At 37.8% G+C, this 8,536-nt stretch overlaps 1 pseudogene; it reads left to right on the forward strand.

Annotated features, from left to right (window-relative positions):
- Positions 1-6,682: 6,682 nt before the first annotated feature.
- Positions 6,683-6,750, forward strand: LOC138848229 (U6 spliceosomal RNA; annotated as a pseudogene).
- The last annotated feature ends 1,786 nt before the right edge of the window (positions 6,751-8,536 follow it).

Genomic DNA, 8,536 nt, shown 5'->3' on the forward strand with positions numbered 1-8,536 from the left:
ATTTCATAATGGCTACTCTGTCCAAACTCTTGTTTGTGTTGCGTCAGAATACAGAATTTGGGAATGAAGAAGGCAAAGCCAACTCAGACCCACAAAACATTTAGGAAATTGCCACACAAGAAACCACAAATCGGCTGAGGCACCCAAAACAATGACAGCAAGCCAGAATTGAAGCAGGCCAACAGCTATGCCCTGTTTGAAAAAGACCATTCCTCCTGTGCACTGAACTCTATATTGCAGCCTCAAAACCAAAGCTCACATCAGAAAATTCATTACAAACCATGATAAAAAGAAAAAAGAGAAAGAAGCCAAAGAAATGCAAGAGTCCTTTGTGATATTGGGCTTGATTTAGTTGCAAGGAAACCAGCTGTTCCCGGATTCATCCACCCCTCCTAGCTGACTGGCTGTGGAATTCTGATTGAATTCACCTGAAAATCGCACTCACTCTCGATTTGGAGGAAATTAATATCTGCCCCTCAGTGGAAGGGTTCTATGTCATTTTCCAAAACCCAAAAACTCATCTTGGTCATGTTGCCTATGATTTCTAATCATGAAAACCCAATATGTTCTGTTTTTCAATTTCCTGATGGATCCTCGTTCTAAACCCTTGTTTGTATTGCATCAGAATACACAATTTGAAAAGGAAAAAGGCAAAACCAACTCAGACCAACAAAGCATTTAGGAAAAAGTCGCTCAAAATGAAAAATTGCCTGAGGCACCCAAAGCAATTACAGAAAGCCAGAATTGGAGAGAAACAACAGCTGTGCCCTAATTGAAAAAGACCATTCCTCTGGTTCCCTGAACTCCTTAAGCCAGCCTCAAAACCACAACCCACATCAGAAAATTTATTACAAACCATGATAAATAAGAAAATGTGAAAAATGCAAAAAAGAAAAAGAAATGCAAGAGTCCTTCGTGATATGGCGCTTGTTTTAGTACAAGGAAACCAGCTGTTTCCGGATTCATCCACCCCTCCCAGCTGACTGACTGTGGAATTCTGATTGTATTCACCTGAAAAGAGAGAACATTTATAAGTATATTGGGACTGTGGAACCTGTCATTTACCAATCACATGTTAGACTGAATCATAGACCAAATATAGGGAAGAAATCCTATGCATGTAAACCTTGTGGGAATTCATTCAGTATTAAATACCCTCCATCACAGCACTCATATTGTGGAAAACCCTCATGTGTGTAATGATTGTGTGGAAACCACTCACCAGAAGTCAGATCTCATTAGACATCAGAGAATTCACACAGGGTTGAAATCTTACAAATCTAATGACTGTGGGAAGTTCTTTGGCCAGAAGAAACACCTCATAAATCATCAGAGAATTCACACAGGTGAGAAACCTTTTGAATGTAATGACTGTGGAAAATCCTTTGGCCAGAAGGCAAACCTCATAAATCATCAGAGAATTCACACAGGTGAGAAACCTTATGAATGCAATTACTATGGAAAATCCTTTGGCCAGAAGGCAAACCTCATAAATCATCAGAGAATTCACAGAGGGGAGAAACCTTATGAATGCAATCATTGTGGAAAAGCCTTTGCTGAGAAATCAAAGCTCACAAAGCATCAGACAATTTGTACTGGGGGAAACCTTATGATTGCAATGACTGTGGAAAAACCTTTGCTGAGAAGTCAAACCTCAGAAAGTATCAGAGCCTTCACACCATGGAGAAAGCTTATAAATGAAATGACTGTGGAAAAGCCTTTGGTTCCATCCTTGCATACCAAGGATAAATCCCACTTGGTCTGGGTGGATGATCTTTCTGATGCATTGTTGGATTCAATTGGCCAGAATTCTGTTGCAGATCTTTGCATGTATGTTCATCAGGGAAATTGGACTATAATTACTTTCTTTGTTGCACTTTTTTCAAGTTTAGGAATGAAGGTGATGTTGGCTTCATAGAAAGAATTTGGGAGAATCGCCTCTCTCTCAATTGTTTTGAATAACTTGAGAAGAATTGCAGTTAGTGCTTTAAATGTCTGTTAGAATTCAGCAGTGAAGCCTTCCAGTTTTGGGGTTTTCTTGGTAGTGATGGTCTTTATTACTGGTATCATTTCCATCTGGTTATGTGTGTGTTTAGGTTTTCTATATCTTTGTTGCTCAATTTAGGTAGGTTTTATGGATGGAAGGATGGTGGAAAGCCTCTTTGCTGTACCTCATAACTCATAAGATATCAGAGTATCCACACAGGGAATTTTCTACTTGACCTTTTTGTGCAAGTTATATCTCATGAAATATTAGAGAATTCACCAAGGGGAGAAATGCATGAATATAATACATGTGAATAGCCTTTGTGGTGCAAATCAGACCTCATCAAACATAAAAGAATTCTCATGGGGAGCAATTTTATGAATGTAATGACTCAGAGCCTTTTACCATAATTCAGCCCTCATTGTACATCATCAAATTCATATAGGGAAAAACTCCTTTGAAAGTAAAATCCCTTTAATTAGAAGCCATACCTCATAAGACAACAGGGAATTCACGTGGGAGAGAAACCTTATGGGTGTAATGAGTGTTGGAAAGCTCTGCCCAAATCTCTCCTTATATCAGAATGCACAACATATATATCTAATGAATGAAATAAATGTGAGAAAGTCATTTCACATAGGTAATGCCTCATAATCCATCATGGAATTTGAACAAGGGAGAGACCTTAACAATATAATGAATGTGGAAGAGCTTTTCTCCAAAATTCATGTAAGTATTGTGACAAAACCTTTTGCTGGAAATCACATCCTATCCAACAGAGACTCATGTAAAGGAGAAAGCTTATAAATATTATTAGAGTCAGAAGTCAATGGTACATCAGAGAATTGACACAGGTGGTTTCTTAGGCGTATACTGATTGTGCAAAAACATTTTCTTTGTTTCAGGCTTGTATAGACACAGAATTCACAAAAGGTGATAGTCTTTGCATGCTGTAAATACAATAAAACCTTTAGCCAGAAATTAGACATCAACAGACTTCAGAGAATTCATAAGGAACAAAAGTCTATGCAATGAATTTGGAAAATGTATTTCTGTTATAAATCAGTCTTCAATTCCCATGAATAGACTCACAAATGAGAAAACATGCATGCATAGAAAAGTTTTGTACCATAAATTATCTCTAGATGGTAAACTAATATATCACACAAAAGAAAAATCATGAGTGTAATGGAATTGGGAAACCCTTTGCTATAAGGCAGATTTCCAGAAAGCTTAGCAAGATTACAGAAAAGTCTCTGAAAATGTAACATGTCTGAAAGATTTGTTGGCATCACAAACTGGAGGATAGCTCAAGTGCATGTGTTTTTGTGCCTGGCATCCAAATTGATATCTCTTTTTCTTTGATGAATTCCTTGTTTATTTATTTAGCAGATTTAGAGACAAAGGATTCCTGTCCATTGATTTACTACTATATGCCCACAATTGCCATGGTAAAGTATATGGCAAAAACTGAGTGCTGGGGGCTGTGAATCTGATTCATCACTGATAACATTGAAGACATTGGTTCCTGGTTCTTATGCTGCTATGCATGGAAATGTTTCTCTAATTTCATTTTCAAATAGTTCATTGTTAATATAAAGAAATGCTTCTAATTTTTAAAATTTCATTGAAATAATTTGTGATTAATGTGTCCTAGTCATGCATTATTACAGGGTGTAGTGCAATATTTGCACACATTTATGCAGTAAAAAGTGATCAAGCTAAGCAACTACAGTTTTATTAAGTTTTTAAAGAGTTATTTATTTGAAAGACAGAGTTACAGAGAGAAGTAGCAGCAGAGAGAGAGAGAGGTCTTCCTCTGCCGGTTCACTCCCCAGATGGCCACAATGGCCGGAGCTCTGCCAATCTGATTCCAGGAACCAGGAGCTTCTTCCAGATCTCCCACTTGGGTGCAGGGACCCAAGGACTTGGGCCATCTTCTACTGCTTTCCCAGGCCATAGCAGAGAGTTGGATCAGAAGAGGAGCAGCCAGGACTAGAACTGGTACCCACATGGGATGCTGGTGCTTCAGGCCAGGGTGTTAGCCCACTGTGCCACAATGCTGGCCCCCAAGCAACTACAGTTTCTAATTCTTCTCCATGATTTGAGACTACCAGCTCCTCTCCTTCAGTTCTTTACACAGAACCTAATATGGTTGAATGTAGTCATCTCATTATATTATGGAACACCAGAAGTTCTTTCTGCCTCTTTGATTTTTGATACCTATTATCCAATCCCCCTCTATCCCTAGCTGCTTCCCTTCTCAGCCTCTAGTAATCACAGTTCTGTGTTCAGATCCATTATTTTCTTTCACTTCCACATGCGACAAGGACCAGGTGACATTTGTGTTCCTGCTTCTGGCTTATTTCAATTAATTTAATAATATTTTGTTCTTTTTTTGTATCTAAAAGAGGTTGCCCTGTCCATTGTTTTTCACTGATGGACAGCTAGATTGGTTTCACATCCTGGCTGCAGTGAACTGTGTTATAGTGGCTGTGTTATGGGAAAATTGCTGTATCTTTGATATGCTCTCCTCCTTTCCTTCTAATAAAATTTCCTTATTCTATATAGCCAAGAGCAAGATAACTCTCACATGGTAGGTCAATTTTTATCTTAGTTTAATTTTTGTTATTTATTTGAAAGAGTTACAATAGAGGTAGAGACACAGAGAGGTCCTCCATTAGCTGGTTCGCTCTACAGATGACTACAAAGGCCAGAGTTATGCCATTCTGAAACCTGGAGACAGGAGCTTCCTCTGGGTCTCCCTCATGGGTGCATGGGCCCAAGGACTTGGGCCATCTTCTACTGCTATCCCAGGAGATAGCAGAGAGCTGGATTGGAAGAAGAGCAGCTGGAACTAGAACTGGCACCCAAATGGGATGCTGGCCCTTCAGGCCAGGGCTTTAACTCACTGCACAACAGCGCCAGCCCCAATTTTTATCCTTTTTAAGGAATGACCATACTGTTCTGCATAACATCTGTACTAACTTGTGTTTTCACCTACCATATATGGTGGTTTTCTTTTCCCATGTGCTCTCTAGCATTTGTTATTTTTTATCAGTTTGGCATAAAAATGATATAGTATTGTTCATGTTTTTGTGTATTTTGAAATCAGTTAATTTGTTTATTAAATCTTTATTATTTGAAAGGTGGATTTAGAGAGAGAGGGAAAGACATAGATAGCTTTCATCTGCTGGCTCACACCCCAGAGAGTTTCAACAGTTGAGCCTGGGGCATGCTGGAGTCAGGAGCTTCATCCAAGTCTCCCACATGAGTGGCAAGGACCTGAGTCCTTCGTCCATCTTCTGCTGGTTTCCCAGGTGTTTAGCAGTGAGCTAAATTGGAAGTGGAGATTCCTAAACTCAAAGTGGAACTCAGATGTTATGCTGGCCTCACAGATTGCAGCTTTCCCCACTTGGCCACAATGCCAGCCCCTCTATCAATTTAATTCCTCAAAAATAGCTCAGTAATGTTGGCATCTATCTCATTTTGTTTTTTCTCTGTTATTATTCAACTTATTGATGTCTTATTTTTGTTCACATTATTCCTCTCAATTGCTCTACCTGAGGTGAGTAGGGCTGCTGTGTTGCTTAAATGAAGTGTATGCTTTAGATTACTCATTTAATGAGTGCATGTCATTCACATAGCACTTCACTGAAGTTCTACTATGTCCCAAATCCTCTTCTAGGCACAGAATTTAGACCACTTTTCTCTTAGGCCCAGATCTTGCCTTTAACATACTACTTGGAATTTAGTAGCTCATGAAATCTGCAGACTGCATAAATGAATGAATATTTTGAGGGCTGTGCTTTTGTGGAGGAACTTCATAGGAGACCGAAGGAATAAAATAAATCAAAAGTATCCACAGTATATAGAATGTATACTATTTTACAAGTCACAGAGAAGAAGAAGAAGAAGGAAAGTAGTAAGACTAGAAAGTTTGTGGCAAGACTAACAGGCGCTGGTCAAGAACTTAATAAGCACATTAGGAAAGCAGTAAGGTTTCTTTTTTTTTTTTTGAGGAAAAGTTTTTATTTCTAGTGATGAAATTGGCTACAGAACATTATGAAAGTTTAAAAATACAAAGAGAAATTGTCTATAATTAATAGATTCAAAATTTGACAATCAGTGAATATCATTATTAGTCATTACCAACAACAGTTATTGATTTGAAAGGCAGAGTGACAGGAAGAGGGAACCACTGCTTCACTCCCCAGACACTTGCAATAGCCAAAGCTTGACCAAGCCAAAACCAGGAACTGGGAATTCATTCTGGATGTCCCATTTGGGTGCAGGGACCCAAGCACTTCTGCCATCCTCCGTCTCCTCCCAGGGTGCACACTAGCAGAAACTTGCCTCAAAGCAGAGAAGCTACCACTCAAGCCAGGCATTTGTATATGGGATGTGGGTGTGTGGTGGTGATAGCAAGCCCTCATGGATAAAAAAAAAAAAAAAAAAAAAAAAAAAAAAAAAAAAAAAAAAAAAAAAAAAAACAAAGTTATTTCTATGCCAAGGAAATTACTCTGTAGTCTTTCTCTTATAAACTACGTATTGCTGAACCTAGATAATTTTTCCTTTATTTAACAATGACATGAAATGTCAGTTGAGTTGGCTTTCCTGAAGACCTTGTTTCTTGAATATTAGTGGCTAGCTGAGATAAATTCTTTTCATCTCTTTCTCGCTTCGGCAGCACATGTGCTCGCTTCGGCAGCACATATACTAAAATTGGAATGATACAGAGAAGATTAGCATGCCCCTGCGCAGTAAGGTTTCTTTACCTCCCTGTAGGCTCTGCTCTCCAGAGGTGAACAGGGTCCTCTAAACCCACTTGCTGCACACACAAACACCTGAGTGTTGTATTCTCCCACAGGTGTTGGAGACTGATATGGTGTTCTGATTTATATTTACATAATGGCTAGTGACATCGGGCATATTCACATGTTTTGACCATGTACATTTCTTCTGAGAAATGTCTATTCAGATCCTTGCCTGTTTCTTCACTGTATTTTTTGGAGTTTTTCCAATTCATGTAAATGTTCTGGAAATCTGTAAACATTCAGAGTTTTAATTTTTCCTGCCATCTGTTCATTGTATCTACACTCTGATGTTTACTTTGTTGTGAAGAAGTATCTTAGTTGGATATACTCAAATGTCTCTGTTTTTATTTTTGTGACTATTGCTATTGGAATCTTACCCAAAAGCTATTGTGTGTTGACAATATTTAGAGTTTCCCTATGTTTACTTGGGTTTGGGTCTTATGATTACATTTTAATTCACTGTGAGTTCACTTTCACATAGTGTAAGAGATGTTGGAGTCTCTTTTCAGGCTTCTACATATGGATAATCAAGTTCCTCTGCACCACTTGTGAAAGAGATTCTTCTTTCTCCAGTTCATTTTAGTTCCTTTGTTAAATATGAGTTGCTGGTAGAAATTTGGGTTTATTTCTATGCTACCAAGTCTTTTCCATTGAACTATGTGTCTGTTATTATATCAGTGCTAACACTTATTCTTTTTTTTTTTGCAGTATATTTATTTGAAAGGCAGAGTTACAGAGAGGTAGAGGCAGAGAGAGAGAGAGGTCTTCCATCCACTGGTTTACTCCCCAAATGGTCACAATGGCCGGAGCTCTGTTGATCTGAATCCAAGTGTCAGGAGCTTCTTCCAGGTCTCTATGCAGGTGCAGGGGCCCAAAGACTTTGGCCATTTTCTACTTTTTTCTCAGGCTATACCAGAGAGGGGTATAAGAAGTGGAGCAGCTGGGAAACATACTGGCACCCATATGAGATGCCGGCACTGCAGACGGTGACTTTACCTGCTTTGTCATAGTGCTGACCCCTGTAATATGTCTTAAAATATGGTGTGATGTCTCCAGCTTTTTTTTGCTTTATAATATTGCTTTAGATGTTAAGCATCTCTCATGTTTCTATGTGAATTTTAGCATCATTTTTTCTAGCTCTGAGAACATCGTTGGTATGTTGATTGGGATTACATTGAATTTGCAAATTGCTTTTGGTAGTATGGATATTTTGGTATTATTCTTCCCATTCACAAACATAAGTTTTCTGTGAGACTTTCAAAAAGCCTTGACAAAAATTGGACTTTATTACACAAAAATTCATCACTTTTTGGGATCATTTAAATCCATAATTTTGCACTAATATTTGATAAATAATTAAAGACTTTGAGCATTTTAGTAGGAGAAATTAAAATATTTATCAATTTATTCAAATATTGTTTAGATGTGATATTCAAATATTGTTTAGAGCCATTGTCTATATTCCCTCTAAATTACGATCTTTTTGCTTTTTGCCTGTTAAACTTGTCCCTTGATTCAAGAACCCTTTTTAATGTAATGTAAACTGAAAATGTCATTTCATAAGCTAAAAAAAATGACAAAGAAGGAAAAAGAAGGGAGGGAGGTTGAGTATATAATTATGTTCTCCGAATTTTTTCTATAAAACATATTGAATCATTTAAAAGCTAATGAAAATTAAACTCAAAATTGGACCATTATGACCAATATTTAAAACAAGTGATTAAAAACTGTA

Source organism: Oryctolagus cuniculus, unplaced genomic scaffold, assembly GCF_964237555.1.
Source record: "Oryctolagus cuniculus unplaced genomic scaffold, mOryCun1.1 SCAFFOLD_102, whole genome shotgun sequence".
NCBI lineage: Eukaryota > Metazoa > Chordata > Mammalia > Lagomorpha > Leporidae > Oryctolagus > Oryctolagus cuniculus.